At 37.6% G+C, this 18075-nt stretch overlaps 1 non-coding gene across 1 annotated transcript; it reads left to right on the plus strand.

Annotated features, from left to right (window-relative positions):
• The first annotated feature begins 17748 nt into the window (after window positions 1-17748).
• LOC140854166 (small nucleolar RNA R71) lies at window positions 17749-17855 on the plus strand. The gene has a single exon (XR_012137300.1). It is a non-coding gene; the product is annotated as a small nucleolar RNA R71 (small nucleolar RNA).
• Window positions 17856-18075: the final 220 nt, after the last annotated feature.

Consider the following 18075-nt stretch of genomic DNA (forward strand, 5'->3'; position numbering starts at 1 on the left):
TCGGTGGAGGAGCCCTGCTCCCGTAGGAGTCCGGGCGGAGTTGTCCTGTAGTCGATGTCGGCGGTGGAGCCCGGCTCCCGTAGGAGTCCGGGCGGAGTTGTCCTGTAGTTGATGTCGGCGGCGGAGCCCGGCTCCCGTAGGAGTCCGGGCGGAGTTGTCCTGTAGTCGATGTCGGCGGCGGAGCCCAGCTCCCGTAGGAGTTCGGGCGGAGTTTGCTTGCGGCTGAAGCTATTGGAGTTCTTGGTGACGGAGCCTGGCTCCTGTAGGAGTCCGGGCGGAGTTGTCGGCGTCGAGGATGAAGCTCGGCTCCCATAAGAGTACGGGCGAAGCCTCCCTGCAATTAAAGTCAGAGGGGAGGTTCGGCTCCCGTAGGAGTCCGGACGAGGCCTACCAGCGGTTGATGCTGAGGACGGAGCCCGGCTCCCGTTGGAGTCCGGACGGAGCTGTCCTGTAGTCGATGTCGGCGACAGAGCCCGACTCCCGTAGGAGTCCGGACGGAGTTGTCCTATAGTCGATGTCGGCGGCGGAGCCCAGCTCCCGTAGGAGTCCGGACGGAGTTGTCCTATAGTCGATGTCGGCGATGGAGCCCGGCTCCCGTAGGAGTCCGGGCAGAGTTTGCTTGCGGCTGAAGCTGTTGGAGTTCTTGGTGATGGAGCCCGACTCCCGTAGGAGTCCGGGTGGAGTTGTCGTGTAGTCGATTCCACTGAGGACTTCGACTGTGGGTATTTTATACCCAACAAGTGCTATAACAAAAGATTTGTGATCCAATGGAGAAAATTTTATAGTATTTGGACATGTATTTTGAAAGATATTCATGTTTGTAAATTTGAGTCGACCCCATGAGTCGACTCATGGCACAAAGGGCTGATTGGCACGCAGAATTTTTTGGCTGGCACAGTCTGTGAGTCGACCCTATGGGTCGACCTCCAGGCATGAGTCGACCTCTGCTGTTTTTAGGCCAAAATTACAGAACCATTATTTTCTGCTGTTTTCCACAGAGGTCGACCCCATGAGTCGACCTATGAGCATGAGTCGACCCCATGAGTCGACCCCTGTGACGGAAAAGTTCTGCAACGGCTAGTTTTTAACCCATTTTAAATGCATTTAATACTCATTTAATGTGGTCTAACGGCTCTATTTCAGCCCAGATTACTCTCCACCATTCTTTAAAGTTATAAAAGGGACAAAAAGGTGGGAATGATCAACAAGAAAGATTTTTGAAAAGAGAATTTCAAGCATACTTTTCAGCCCTAAGCAAGAGCTCACTCAAAGCATTCAAGAAGCTTTTAATTCAAGTTCACCAACTCCTCAAGTGCTCATTCAAGTCTCCAACTACCTTTAGAAAATCGGAAAGAGCTTTCTTCTATTTGAGTAAAGTGTATTTAAAGCCTCATTCACTCATTAAAGGAGCTTCTTTTGTATTTTCTGTGCTATTAATTGTAATACTCTTTTTGAGTTATTATTTTTTTGTTTTGGAAGGGTTTCAAAATAAGAGAAGGTTGATCCGAACCTTGAATCGGATTGTATTGGGTTGGCTTGTATCCGAAAAATAAGTGGACGAGCTTGGGATAGCTAGAGTCGGAGGTTCCGATGAGTGTATTCAAGTTGAATACAAGTTAGTGGATTGAAATTTCTAAGTAGGAGCTTGGAGAGTGGATGTAGGTGCAAGTTTGGCACCGAACCACTATAAATCCTCTTGTTTGTGTCGTGCTTAATTGCTCTCCTTTTAGAACTTTTTTGTTCTCTTGCATTCTTATATTTAACCATTAACCTTGAATCGACTATACTCTCTTTATTTATCTAGCTATTGTTAAACAATCTTCATAAGGTATAAGTTAAGTTTAAAATTTTTAGAAACCCAATTCACCCCCTCCCCTCTTGGGTTGCATAGCTGGGCAACAAATGATATCAGAGCTAGGTGCTCTAGCCCTACTTTGATCTAACCAATCAAAGAGCTAAAGATCTATGGCAACTCAAGTTGGCACTTCTCTAGCCGAGGGGCAGTCCACTAACCAACCTCCACTTTTCAATGGGTCCAACTATACCTATTGGAAAGCTCGGATGAAAATCTTCATTCAAGCACTCGACTATGATATGTGGAGTATCATAGTAAATGGCCCTCACACACCGACTAAAATTATTGATGGTGTGGAATCAGCCAAACCCGAAAAAGAGTGGGATGAGGTTGATAAGAAAATGGCCCAACTAAATGCTAAAGCTATGAATATTTTGTATTGTGCTCTTGATGCTAATGAATTTAATCATATTTTAACTTACTTGTCTGCTAAAGAAATATGGGATAGATTAGAAGTAACCCATGAAGGAACTAATCAAGTAAAGGAGTCCAAAATAAACATGCTCGTGCATAAATATGAACTTTTTAAAATGGAGCATGATGAATCTATAACTGAAATGTTTACTCATTTTACTGATATTATAAATAGTTTAAAGAGTTTTGGTAAGTCCTATTCTAATAGTGAACTTGTAAGAAAGATTCTCAGGTCCTTACCAAGAACTTGGAAAGCCAAAGTGACCGCTATCCAAGAAGCTAAGGATCTAAACATCCTACCTTTGGAAGAGCTTCTTGGATCATTGATGACACATGAGCTGAGCATGAAACAACATCAAGAGGAAGAAGTCAAAAAGAAGAGAACAATCACCCTCAAATCCACAACTCAACTTGATGAAGAAACTGATGACACCGAAAATGAAGAGCAGGATGAAGAGATGGTTCTCATTACCAGAAGGTTCAAGAAATTTTTGAGGAAAAAGAAACAAGGAATGAGGAAGAGGCCACTCACAAAAGGGGAACATAGCAAAGAAAAGGATAAAGACCAACCTCTTATCTGCTATGAATGCAAGAAATCGGGATACTTCAAGTCTAAATGTCCACAACTGAAGAAGGGTCTCAAAAAGTACAAGAAGAAGGCCATGATGGCCACTTGGAGTGGAAGTGATGACTCAAGCTCCGAAGAGGAAGACTCAACTGAACAAGCCAACTTGTGCCTTATGGAACATGAAAATGAGGTAAATTCTGAAACTCCTAGTGACTTTACCTTTGAAGAACTTCATGAAGTCTTTTATGATTTAATTGATGAACTAAAGAAACTAGGGATAAAGAACAAAGATCTAAAATCAAAAAATCAATCTTTACTGAAACAAAATGAGAGCATTTCAATTGAAAAATCTACCCTGTTTCAAGAAAATTAAAATTTAAAGAATGAAATTATCAAGCTAAAACCAATAGTTAAAAAATTTACCTTAAGTTCTAATAAACTTAATATGATTCTTGAAAATCAAAAGACCGTGTATGATAAGGCTGGACTTGGCTATAACCCCTTGAAGAAACAAAAGTATCTAAAAAATATCTATGTAAACTCTTCAAATAACAAGATTTTTAATTTTACTTGCTTCAAATGTGGTAGAGTAGGACACAAGTCATACACTTGTTTCTCTAATAAATCAGTAAACTCAAATGTAAAGAAAATATGGATTTCAAAAGGAACCATTATGACTAACCAAAAAGGACCCAAGAAAGCTTGGGTACCTAAAGCAAAAACTTGACTTTTGCCTGTAGGTGTGTCTAGCATCCCAAGGAGCAAACAAAATGGTATCTTGATAGCGGATGCTCGAGACACATGACTGGTGATGAATCCCAATTCATCACACTTGATACTAAGAATGGAGGGATTGTCACCTTTGGAGACAATGGTAAAGGAAAGATCATCGGTATAGGTAATATTGGTATCACTCCCTCCAAGTATATTGAAAATATTTTGTTAGTAGATGGTTTAAAGCATAATTTACTAAGCATTAGTCAATTTTGTGATAAAGGATATAAAGTTATTTTTGAATCTTCTGTTTGTATTGTAACTAGTCCTATTAATGACGGCATTAAATTTGTTGGACATAGACATGATAATGTTTATATTGTAGATTTGAATGATCTATCCAAGATAAACATGCAATGCCTTGTATCCTTGAATGCCAAGATTAATGAGACCAGTTGGCTTTGGCATCGTAGGCTTGCATATATTAGCATGCATTCACTTTCAAAACTCATTAAGAAGGAATTGGTTCTTGGTTTGCCAAAATTGAACTTCAAAAAGGATAGAATCTGTGATGCATGCCAACTAGGTAAACAAACAAGAGTTTCATTTAAATCTAAGAATATTGTTTCAGCTTCTAGACCATTAGAACTCTTGCACATGGATTTATTTGGACCTACTAGAACTACTAGTCTAGGAGGAAAACGATATGGTTTTGTAATTATTGATGATTTCTCTCATTTTACATGAGTTTTCTTTTTGGCACATAAGGATGAAATATTTCAAGTTTTCTCTAAATTTTACTGAAAAGTCACAAATGAAAGGATTTTCAATTCAAAATATTCGAAGTGATCATGGAATCAAATTTGAAAATCAAGACTTTGAAAAATTTTGTGATGAAAAAGGAATAGGCCATAATTTTTCAGCACCTAAGACACCCCAATAAAATGGGGTAGTAGAAAGAAAAAATAGAATCCTAGAAGAAATGGCCCATACCATGCTATGTGAAAGCAACCTTCCAAGATACTTTTGGACGAAAGCTATTAACACAGCATGTTACATATTAAATTGTGCTTTAATTAGACAAATTTTAAAAAAAATTCTCTATGAGCTTTGGAAAGGAAGAAAACCTAATATTGCATATTTTTATATTTTTGATTGCCGATATTTTATGTTAAACAATGGTAAAGAAAGACTTAAAAAATTTGATGCAAAATTCGATGAAGTAATTTTTCTTGGTTACTCCTCCTCTAGTAAAGCCTTTAGGATTTTTAACAAAAGAACCTTAGTAGTAGAGGAGTCAATACATATTGTCTTTGATGAAACTAACGATCTTCCTTCAAGGAAGAATGAAGGTGTTGATGATGCAGATCCTCTTATAGAAGGGATGAAGGATATCACTCTGAAAGATTCAACAATTCAAGATGATGAGGAACATGAAGACAAATAGGATGAGGGAGGTGAAGAACAACAAGAACAACCTCAAGGTACAAATGATCTATCCAAAGAATGGAGGTATGTTCACAATCACCCCAAGGAACTAATTATTAGTGATCCTTCACAGGGTGTAAGAACTCGTTCTTCACTTAAAGATGTATTCAATCATTTTGCTTTTATCTCTCATCTTGAACCTAAAACCATTGAAGAAGCTGAAAAAGATTATAATTGGATTAATGCAATGCAAGAAGAACTTAATCAATTTGAAAGAAATAATGTATGGACTTTAGTATCAAGATCTAAAAATTATTCAATAATTGGCACAAAATAGATTTTTAGGAATAAATTAGATGAACATGGAAATGTAATAAGAAATAAAATAAGATTGGTTGCTAAAGGTTATAATCAAGAAGAAGGAATTGATTTTGATGAGACCTTTGCACCTGTTGCTAGATTAGAGGCAATTAGACTTCTACTTGCATATGCTTGCTTTATGAAATTTAAATTATTCCAAATGAATGTCAAAAGTACCTTTTTAAATAAATATATTATTGAAGAAGTCTATGTAGAACAATCCTCAGATTTTGAAAATTATGCTTTTCTTAATCATATTTTTAAATTAAATAAAGCTCTATATGGTTTGAAACAAGCACCCAGGGCCTGGTATGAAAGGCTAAGCAAATTTTTACTTAATAATGATTTTTCAAGAGGTAATGTAGACACAACCCTTTTCATTAAAGGAAATCAAGATGATATATTAGTTATACAAATATATGCTGATGACATTATCTTGGGGTCTACTAATGAAACTCTTTGTCAAGATTTTGCAAAGCTCATGCAGGGGGAGTTCGAGATGAGCATGATGGGAGAACTTACATTCTTCCTCGAACTCCAAATCAAACAAACAAAGGAAGGAATCTCCATCACCCAAAGCAAGTACACAAGGAAATTACTCAAAAGATTTGGAATGGAGAACTCCAAAGTAATTGGCACACCCATGAGCCCTTCATGTAAGCTTGACAAGGATGAAGAAGGTAAAAGTATAGACTTAAAATTTAATAGAGGTATGATTGGCTCTCTACTATATTTAACTGCTAGTAGATCTGATATTATGTTTAGTGTTTGTCTTTGTGCTCGATTTCAATCTAATCCAAAAGAATCACACTTAAATGCAATTAAAAGAATCTTTAGATATTTAAATGGTACACAAACTCTAGGATTATGGTACTCTAAGGACTCATTAATTGATTTAATATGATATTCAGATACTAATTTTGCTGGATGTAGATTAGATAAAAAAAGTACTAGTGGAACTTGCCAATTTCTTGGAGTTAACCTAATCTTCTGGTTTAGCAAGAAATAAAATTTGGTAGCACTGTCTACGGTCGAGACCGAATACATTGCAACTGGAAGTTGTTGTGCTCAAATCTTGTGGATTAAGCAATAACTCGAAGATTTTGATATCAAACTTAATAAAACACCCATAAGATGTGATAACACTAGTGCTATAAATCTTACTAAAAATTTAATTCAGCATTCTAGGTCTAAACATATTGAAATCAGGCATCATTTCATAAGAGAACATGTTCAAAATAAAGACATAATTCTTGACTATATTTATACTGAAAAATAATTAGCTGACATCTTTACAAAGGCCCTAAGTGAAGATAGATTTTATGAAATTAGGAGAGAACTAGGAATCCTTGATCCATCTACTTAAATATCTTTCTGATCCCAAGGGATCAATGTCAAAAACTCTTTGAACTTAATTCTCATCATTTCTCTTAGGCTTATAAAGCTCAAAATTATCATTCTCATAATTAATCTTTAAGTAAATATCCTTCTCCTAAAGTTTCTAATTTTTTGAAAGTTGTTTCATTATTTTTTTGAATTTCTATGTGCCATGAGTCGACCCCTAGGGTCGACCCAAGGGCAAACTTGTAATTTTTGGCTAAAATCCCACGGGCTCTTTTTTTTTGTTGAAAATCCGTTCATTGAGCCGACCCATTCTACTGTCTTCTTCCTTCCTCCAAGCCATAGGTCCCCTTCTCTTCTTCTCCAAACCCAAGTCCTTCCCCCAAGACTCTTCTCCCATTGCCCCTTACACCTCAAATCGACCCTTAACATTCAAGTTCTTTCCCTTCTCCTCCCTTATTTGGAGCGGTTTGAGCGTGCCCTAGATTCTACCCATCCCTTCCAAATCGAGGTATCACTCCTCCAAAAATCCTTATCCTTCCCCTAAAAACCCTCTATCTCTTCACACATTTGATCTCCTAAGATCTTTGCTTGCTCTGGTTGTGGAAATGGCTCTGAAAATGAAGCTTCCACAAAGAAGAAAATCGGTCCGCAGGTTGGAAGAAGGTGTGCGCCGGAAGAGACAGGCAACCGAGACCTTTTCAGCTTCAATCCCTTCTCCGGCATCTGCTCCAGCTACTTCTCGATCTCCAATAAGTCCCAGTAAGATTCTCTTATCTGATAGGAAGGTAGAACCCAGAAAAAATATAGACTTCAGATTTTTTGAAAAGGAGGGGTTTTCTATCGGATCAAAAATCAAGGATCAAGGTTGGAAATTCTACTGCTCACTTAAAAAATTACCTATGTGGATTTGGTTAGAGAATTTTATCTGAACTTGAGCTATGGCAATGAAATAGTAAGATCCACTGTTAAGGGTATAGAAATCTGTCTAGATCCTATGCTTTTGGGAGAAATTCTTCATTTACCCGGTGAGGGATACTCAAATATGGAACTCCCAGTTAAGGAGGAGGGAATTAATGTGATTCTAGGAAGAACCTTCTCGAAAAGCCTAAATAAATTAGAGGCCAAGATCCTTTCCATTGAGATGAGGATACTACATCAAATGGTAACAAAGCTATTCTTCCCTAGAAGTGGTAGACATGATCTCTTCTCAGGCCGAGACATCTGCATTATGTTTCATGTGATTACCCAAACCCCCCTGAACCTCTCAGCATTAATGATTGAGGCTATGAGAGAAACCTTGAATAGATCCAAGGCACATCTGCCTTTCGGTATGGCCCTCACTTTAGTATTCAGGAGGTTTGGAGTTAGCTTTGAGGGGGAGGCAGTAGCTAGGCTTTCTCACTCTGACACCATCAACCAACATACTTTGCACCGCATGGAATTTACTAAGACTGATGGTGGTTGGACTAAAGGTGTGGAAGAGAGAGCTGAGGACAGAGCTAAGGAAGAAGGACCATCCTCACCCCTCCGTGATCTCAGGACAGCATCTCCAGACATTCAGTTCATTTCGGATCACGAGGCTGGCCCATCAGAGTCTGCGAGGAGGCACACTTCAGATCAGCTGCCGGATAGCAGAGCACATCCCTCAGAGATCAGATTGGCTGATGATCAGATAGAGATGATCTCTCAGCATGTAGCTTCCATACTTTCTCGACAGTTGGGTTCTTCAGCTTTTGCACAGGGATCCATATCTCATGATGTATCTGATCAGACTTTGATCCCTCACATCTCCACTGTCTTCCAGATGATTACAGATCAGTTAGTTCACATTCAGCAGCTTGAGGGTTGTGTAGTGAGACTGACTGCCAGGGTATTCGACTTGCAGAGGTAAGTACTGGCTCTAGCCCATCCACAGCCACATGAGGACATCACTGAGGTCTCAGACCTATCTGCGGAGGCAGCCAGACTTAGAGGAGTCTTGGAGAGCAGATTTGACTTTCTGAGGAGAGAGATCAGAGGCTCTAGTGAGCATGCTTCCACCCAGTTCATTGCACTGCTACAGTCTGTTTCGAGAGCCTTAAATCTTCTGGACACCATCAGACTCTCTCTTGTAGCTCAGTCTTTTGCTTCGCAGTCTTCAGGATCTTCTCACCCATCCACTCGTGCCGGCACCTCCACTCGTGGCAGAGGCAGACAGGATCGAGGTCGTGCCCTTGGTCGTGATCCTTCATCTCCTCATCCCATCTCCGATTCATCTGACTCTGATCCATTCAGTCATGATCTCTATTAGATCCTGAGTAGTTAGTCTTTTCTTTAGTTTTAGTCTAGGATCTATCTTTTGGGCCATGTAATGATGTTGACTGATTGACTTTTGTATTTTGGTATATATATTGGAACAACTATGTAATCAGTCACTTTTTGATTATAAAAAGATACTCTTTGACTTTCAATGAATGACTTTCAAATTGAGTTGCTTTTAATTATGAGTATGCAAAATAACTCCTATCCATGATGTAAAATACTATGAATTGTAATATGGTATCCAATTGGTATATGTTTTATGTTTGCCATATTGAGGGGGAGTAAAACAATAAGCAATTAAGAAACAAGCAATAAAGAAGAAAGTTAAAGAAGTAAAATTAATCCCATCAAAAGGAAGGAATAGAGAAAATATATTCAAAAAAAGAGGGGAGTAAAGAATTTCATTGATGCTATCAAAAAGGGGGAGTAAAGAATCAAAAGCAAATGAGTGCAAATTTTTAAATTGTTAAGCAAATGAGGAAAGTTTCAAATTGTTAAGCAAATAAGGAAAGTTTCAAATTGTTAAGCAAATGAGGAAAGTTTCAAATTGTTAGGCAAATGAGCAACATAAGCAAATGGGAACATGTGTCATGTGCCAAAGAATCAAACTACCTATGATGCATTTCATTCCAATACATGGATATAATACTTAAATGATACATCTTCATAAATTTGAAATTCATGCTCAATATTTTATATATGCTTTTGCTCAAGTGTTTTGTCATCATCAAAAAGGGGGAGATTGTTGCTCTTTGGATTGATTTTGATGATTACAAAGCATTTGAAGGGGTTACTAATGATTTTCGCTTGAAAAAGACTTATTGCATTTCAGGGGCAAAATCATAATTTTACTAAATCCTGATTTGAAAGCATCAAGTACTAGAACAAAAGATTTGTGATCCATTGGAGAAAATTTTATAGTTTTTGGACATGTATTTTGAAAGATATTCATGTTTGTAAATTTGAGTCGACTCATGGCACAAAGGGCTGATTGGCACGCAGAATTTTTTAGCTGGCACAGTCTGTGAGTCGACCCCATGGGTCGACCCCCAGGCATGAGTCGACCTCTGCTGTTTTTAGGCCAAAATTACAGAACCATTATTTTCTGCTGTTTTCCACAGAGGTCGACCCCATGAGTCGACCCATGAGCATGAGTTGACCCCATGAGTCGACCCCTGTGACGGGAAAGTTTCACAATGGCTAGTTTTTAACCTGTTTTAAGTACATTTAATACTCATTTAATGTGGTCTAACGGCTCTATTTCAGCCCAGATTACTCTCCACCATTCCTTAAAGTTATAAAAGGGATAAAAAGATGGGAATGATCAACAAAAAAGATTTTTGAAAAGAGGATTTCAAGCATACTTTTCAGCCCTAAGCAAGGGCTCACTCAAAGCATTCAAGAAGCTTTTAATTCAAGTTCACCAACTCCTCAAGTGCTCATTCAAGTCTCCAACCACCTTGAAGAAATCAGAAAGAGCTTTTTTCTATTTGAGTAAAATGTATTTAAAGCCTCATTCGCTTATTAAAGGAGCTTTTTTTATATTTTCTATGCTATTAATTGTAATACTCTTTTTGAGTTATTATTTTTTTATTTTAGAAGGGTTTCAAAATAAGGAAAGGTTGATCCGATCCTTGAATCGGATTGTATTGGGTTCGCTTGTACCCGAAAAATAAGTAGACTAGCTTGGGATAGTGATGTGCAAATCTTAAAATTTGTAAATAAAACCGCAAGCGCACGGTGTGCAGAGTAGCATGACCAGCGAGTACGGGTCGATCCCACAGAGACTTGGTTTAAAAATGATTTTCAAATCTATGCTCAAGCGAGCTTTAACGAAAATCAAAAGTCGAAAGTTGTTTGCTAAAGACAATAAGACTAAGGATCTAGAGTTTTTGAATCCACTATATCTAGATTAGAGAATTCTACCTAGAATTTTTCTTATTGATCCTAACGACTACTCCTGTTGTCTTTCCCAAGCATAGATTATGAAGGGACTAAGGCCCAACGATAACCCATCAAGATTCTTTACAGGGGAGTAGTAACTAGGATCCCTTAGGGTTTTCTCCTCCTATGCACTAAATCAAGCATGAACTATGAAGGGACTCTGACCCAACTGTAGTTCATCAAAAATTCTTGGCAAAAGAGGAAGAAAAAAAAACCCTAAGAAAAAGAAAGAACCCTATGTAAAATCCCTACTCATGATCTAGCTTCATCGCAAACCCTAGAAGGGATGCTTAGCTAGACATGATCTAAATCTACATACAAAATTTAAATACAGAAAAATAAACTATCCTAATTTCATAAATTAAACTATCCTAATTGCATAAATTTAAACTGCATAATTTAAACTAACCTAATTGCATAAAATTTAAATTGCATAAATTAAACTATCCTAATTGCAAGAAAAAGAAATTGCATAATGTAAAGAGATGAAATTGCATAAAAATAAGATTTTATATAAAAAAAAATTATTACAAAAACTTCAAAGCTCGAGGCTTGAGAAGAGAGCTAAAAACCCCACTATCTAGGGTTACAAGCTTGATCGGAAGGAAGAATACATAAAACAAGGGCCTTTGGGGGCTTTTTATAGGCATTTGGGGGTTATAAGGTTTTCAAAACTTTAGATGTGGGACTAAGAGGTTTTAGAGGGTTGTTAGGGGGGTTTATGATGCGCCGATGGGTCCATGGTCCATGCGCCTGTTGCTGTGGACCAGGCGGCTAACCAGATCACCAAATCAGTTAATTTTTGACCAATTTTGATCTGATTTGATTCGGGTTTGACCCAATTGAGTCTTCTTTCTTCATTCTTCAATTCCTGGGTCAATTTAACTCCGTTTTGCATAAAATTTATGCTGTTGGAATCCTCTTTCCTTGTTCTTTCTATTGATGATCTCTTCTTCTGCAAAATATAATAACAAGTATCAATTTCTTAATAAAGTTAGATAATTTAGATATTAATTGATACTTTTTATGTCAATTTGTGACATAAATCACACCCCCCAACTTAATCATTGCTAGTCCCTTAGCAATGTACCAAAATAAGATCATATTCCAAAAAGATCCTTCCTTTGCAAATTAATTTAAGATCAAAATTCAAGAAGTTTTCTAGTATTACTAAGTAATGAGCTTCGAATTAAAATCGGTAGTCAGTCTACTTAGAAGTTTTCTTAGAGTACACTTAAAGTTTTATAGCACTTGTGTGAGTGATAACTAACTTAGTATTTCAGTATTAACTTGTACAGGCCAATTGTATAATTTTTCATAACTTAGTTTGATTAATTTTCTATACACCCCAGATTAAACAAAGAACTAAGGTAGCTTTCACACTATTTTTTTTTTTTTTTTTTTGCTGAGCATCCTGGCCTTCCCACCATCGTTTGACGCGAATCTCAACACTTGACTTAGGTGAAGAGACTCGGTTACTAGGCTTAGGACAATCCACATTTACTCTGTGTTTTGCATTTTATTTCAGGCAGGTAGCTATTTCCTTAAATTCAAATTTCTTCAATTGGGGTGTAGAAAAAATTATCTAATTTAAATAATACTCAAATCCTTAATTGACCTTACAATTAACACCTATTTTACCTTGTTAGTGTGCATGTGCAATTGGAAGTGCTAATAGTCTTTAAATGACCTAAGCCACCAAGAGTCTAACCAGCTAATCTTCTCCGTGACTCACTACATTAGCAAATATTTTCTAACTTACTCTTATTTCTTTTATAGATTAATTTATTTCATATATATATATATATATTTTTTTTATTTTTTTACATAATATATTAAATGCAAGAAATAACTCATAGTGGAAGGAAAAGGAAATGATAACACCTGATTTTGTTCAAGCTCTCCCCTCAACTTGACCGACATTGTCTCCAATGGAGTTTATCTAATTTATTTGTCCTAAGCAAACTGAAAACAAAGAAAGCATTAGAAATTAAATAAGCTGGGTTGCCTTCCAGAAGTGCTAAGTTTTATGTCTTCAGCCAGACCAAACCTCGAAGCAACTTAATCAGAATAAGTTGGTTCATAAAGAACCATGGCATCTTCAACAGTCTTGACAGGTAATTCCAAGAATGGTTTTAATCGTTGACCATTAACTTTAAAGATAACACCATTACTTGGGTTTTCAATCTCAACAGCTCCGTGTGAAAAGACTTCCTTTACTAAAAATGGTCCTGTCCATCTAGACCTAAGCTTTCCTGAAAACAGATGTAATCTAGAGTTATATAAGAGCACCTTTTGTCTGATATTGAAAGTTTTTCTTATAATTGATTGATCATGAAATGCTTTGGTTCGTTCCTTGTATATCCTTGCATTTTCATAGGCTTCATTTCTAAATTCTTCTAATTCATTCAATTGAAGCTTCCTATGGTTTTCAGCGTCGTTCAAATTTGTATTTAGTTGTTTGATGGCCCACATGGCTTTGTGTTCTATCTCAATAGGCAAGTGACATAGTTTACCAAACACAATCCTATAAGGAGACATTCCTAGATTGGTCTTGAAAGCAGTTCGGTATGCCCAAAGTGCATCAATTAATTTCAAAGACCAATCCTTTCTATTGGCACTAACAGTTTTTTCCAGGATCTGTTTGATTTGTCGGTTTGACACTTCAACTTGCCCACTAGTTTGAGGATGATATGGTGTGGCTAATTTGTGGGTGACATTATACTTTTTCATCAATGTTGCAAAAGGTCGGTTACAAAAATGGGTTCCCCGATCATTAATGATTACTCTGGGAATACCGAAACGGGAGAGAATATTTTCTTTAAGAAACTTAATGACCATTTTGCTATCGGGTGTTCTACATGCAATTGCTTCTACCCATTTTGAAACATAATCAACTGCTACTAGAATGTATTTATTTCCAAAAGAATTTGAAAATGGTCCCATGAAATCGATCCCCCAAACATCAAAAACTTTAACTACCAAGATTGGGTTGAGTGGCATCATGTGTCGCTTGGTGATTCGGCCCATTTTCTGACATTGAGCACAACATTTACAATATTCATGAGCATCCTTAAACAAATTGGGCTAATAAAAATCACATTGGAGAACCTTAGCAGCAGTTTTCTTAGACGCGAAGTGACCCCCACATGCTTGATCATGACAAAAAGATAAAATATTCATGACTTCGTTATCTGGGATACACATTCTAATAATTTGATCAGGACATTGTTTAAAAAGATAAGGATCATCCCAAATGAAATACTTCACTTGGGCAAAGAATTTATATTTATCCTGCTTAGTCCAATGAGAAGGTATCTTACCTATGGCTAAATAATTTACAATATCAGCAAACCAAGGTTCAGTAGACACAGACATGAGTTGCTCATCTGGGAAAGATTCATTGATGGGTGGTTCACTAGATGGTGCAACTAGAATTCGGGACAAATGATCTGCTACAACGTTCTCAGTGCCTTTCTTGTCCCTAATTTCTAGGTCAAATTCTTGTAGGAGCAAAATCCATCTGATTAAGCGTGCCTTGGCATCCTTCTTTGCTAGGAGATGTCTAATGGCTGAGTGATCGGTGTAAACAATGGTGTGGGTCCCAACCAAATAAGATCTAAATTTCTCTAAAGCAAAGACAACGGCAAGGAACTCCTTCTCAGTTGTGGTGTAGTTAAGCTATGCATCATTTAAGGTTTTACTTGCATAATATATCACTCTAGGCAGCTTATTTATCCGTTGACCTAAGATTGTGCCCACAACATGATCGGACGCATCACACATTAATTCAAATGGTTCAGACCAGACAGGAGGATGAATGATTGGAGCTGATACAAGTGCATTTTTTAGAAATTCAAAGGATTCCAAGCACTCATGAGTAAATTCAAATTTGGTATCCTTTGCTAAAAGATTAGTCAATGGACGTGCTACTTTGCTAAAGTTGGCAATAAACCTTCTATAGAATCCAGCATGACCTAAAAATGAACGTATTTCTTTCACAGATTTAGGTGGTGGAAGACTTGCAATTAGATCTATTTTGGCCTTGTCCACTTCAATCCCCTTTTTAGAAATGACATGGCCAAGAACTATTCCCTGTTTGACCATAAACTGACATTTTTTCCAGTTGAGAACTAGGTGCTTCTCCTTACATCGTTCTAGAACTAATTGCAGGTGATTCAGACACTCGGAGAAGGTTAGGCCAAAAATAGAAAAGTCATCCATAAAAATTTTTAGAAATCGTTCTATCATATCTGAAAACATGCTGATCATGCATCTCTGGAAGGTTGCCGGTGCATTACATAGTCCAAAGGGCATTCGTCTATAGGCAAAAGTACCAAATGGACAGGTGAATGTAGTCTTTTCTTGATCTTCAGCGGCTATGGGGATCTGGTTGTAACTGGAGTATCCATTAAGAAAATAGTAAAACTCTTATCCGGCTAGTCTTTCCAAAATTTGATCAATAAATGGCAAAGAAAAGTGATCTTTCCTTGTCGCAGCATTCAACTTTCTATAGTCTATACAGACCCTCCATCCCGTTTGGGTCATAGTTGGGATAAGTTCGTTTGCATCATTTTGGACCACTGTTACCCCAGATTTCTTGGGTACTACTTGAACTGGGCTTACCCAAGAGCTATCAGAAATAGGATAAATTATTCCACTATCTAGGAGTTTCAGAATCTCCTTTTTAACTACATCCTTCATAACTGGATTAAGCCTTCTTTGGGCTTCTCTTGTTGGTTTAGCCTCTTCCTCTAAGTATATTCTATGTTGAACTATAGAAGGGCTTATTCCTTTGATATCTGCTATGGTCCAACCTATTGCCTCTTGATTTGCTTTTAGAACTGACAATAACTCCTCCTCTTGCTTGGGATCTAGGTCTGATGCAATAATTACAGGCAAAGTTTCTTTGGGTCCTAGATATGCATACTTGAGATATTCTGGGAGGGGCTTCAGTTCTAAAATGGGTGCTTCCTCTATCGATGGTTTAGGTGATGAGTTCACCATCTCAATGATTGGTTCAGTAGGAAGTATCGATTTCTGATTAATCTGATTTTCTTTAAGTATTTCATTGACATCCTCAGACTCATGGATTAACCAGGGGTTAGACTCTAGGTCAACTTCATCATCACTAATGTCAATGGATTCATAAATACCATCTTGGACTACATTGACATCAGCATGAGAAGAGGATTCCTGTTCTAAGTTAAAAACATTAAGCTCAATGGTCATATTCCCAAAGGATAACTTCATTAGACCATTTCGACAATTGATTTCAGCATTGGCCGTAGCTAAGAATGGTCTTCCTAAAATGACAGGTATATGTCCTTTAGGATTCGCAACTGGCTCAGTCTCTAAAACAATAAAATCTACAGGGAAAATAAAATTTTCAACCTTTATCAGAACATCCTCGACCATTCCCTTAGGGATCCTGAGAGATCTATCGGCTAACTGTAATGTGATCCCAGTAGGTTGAAGTTTTTCTAATCCTAGTTGTTCATACACTGAATATGGAAGGATATTCACACTAGCTCCTAGATCTAGCAAGGCTTTTTTTATATTGGTTTCTCCAATAACACAAGAAATTGTTGGAGCTCCAGGGTCCTTATATTTAATTGGCACATGGCTAGATAGGTATGAACTGACACTTGCAGCCAAAAATGCTTTCTTTGGTACATTAGTGGTCCTTTTCCTAGTGCAGAGATCTTTTAAAAATTTGGCATAAGTTGGAACCTGATGGATTATATCTAAAAGAGGAATATTAACTTGGACTTGTTTAAATACCTCTAAAATTTTGTCTAAATATTCAGATTTATTGGATTTCAGTCTGTTTGGAAAAGGAGCTCTAGGACTTTTAAGTACTGGACTAGGTAAATTTTCAGTTTCTGGTGCTTGAGGTTGAAAGGTAGTAGTTTTAGAAGGTGACTCGGCAGATGAGTCATCTATATCATCAAGTGCAACTACCTTATTGTCTATTTGTTTTCCTGATCTTAAGGTATGAATGGCATTTACACCATTAACTTGGTTTCCTTGTTGGGGTCGTGGACCATTTTGGTTCCTAGGATTTGGCTCAGATTGGCTAGGTAACCTACCATGTTCTCGTTCACTAATGGTCGAAGCCAGCTGACTTACTTGCATTTCCAGACGGGCTATAGCTTGGGTGTTATTATTTATGAGTTGACCCGTGGTTTGCATAAAGCTGGTATGTGTCTTCATCATGGCTTCTAGGCTTTTCTCTAAAGAGGTAATTTTCTTGTCATGATCATGGAAGCCTGGCGGGTTGTTCATTACTAGGTTGGACCTTAGATTTTGCTGATTGAAATTTGGATTGCCTACATTAGGATTCTGGGACCATGAGAAATTCGGATGATTCCTCCAACCTGGGTTATATGTGGGTGCATAAGGATTGTTCAATGGTCCTTGATAGGTGGCATTCACCTGTGCACACTCATTCGAGTAGGAACATTCTTCTAAGACATGGTCTGGTGTATTGCACCCTTTACACATGGGTGCAGATATTTGATTTACATTGGTTGGTCTCTGTAATTCTAAGGCTTCCAATCTACGTGTTAAGGTTGCAATCTTGGCCTCTGATGCTAGGGTTGGTTGAATTTGATGCATTCCTCCTCTTGAAGGTGTAGCTTTATCAGGTTCCCTAGTTGTTTCCCACTGTAATTTTTTCTCGGCTAGGTCTTCTAAGAATTGCCAAGCTTCAGTAGTTTCTTTGTCCATAAATTGGCCTTGGCACATGGACTCTAGCATGGTTCTTGAGTTTGAATCTAACCCCTCATAGATGATCTGGCATAGTCTCCAAGTTTCTATTCCATGGTGTGGGCATTGGGTCAAAAGATTCTTGAAACGATCAAAGTACTTCCAAAATGATTCACCAGCTAGTTGGTAAAATTGATTTATTTCATTCCTAATCCTAGCTGTTTTATGATGGGGAAAATACTTTTTTAAAAATGTTCTCATAAAGCCCTCCCAGTTAGTGACAGAATAGTTTGGCAGACTATAAAGCCACTTCTTAGCATTGTCCTTAAGGGCAAAGTTGATTAATCTAAGTTTGACCTCATCCTCTGTTAATTGCAGTTTCATGGTTGCACATACCTCCTCAAATTCTCTAATAAATATATAAGCATCCTCTAAT

The sequence above is a fragment of the Elaeis guineensis genome, chromosome 15 (assembly GCF_000442705.2).
Source record: "Elaeis guineensis isolate ETL-2024a chromosome 15, EG11, whole genome shotgun sequence".
NCBI lineage: Eukaryota > Viridiplantae > Streptophyta > Magnoliopsida > Arecales > Arecaceae > Elaeis > Elaeis guineensis.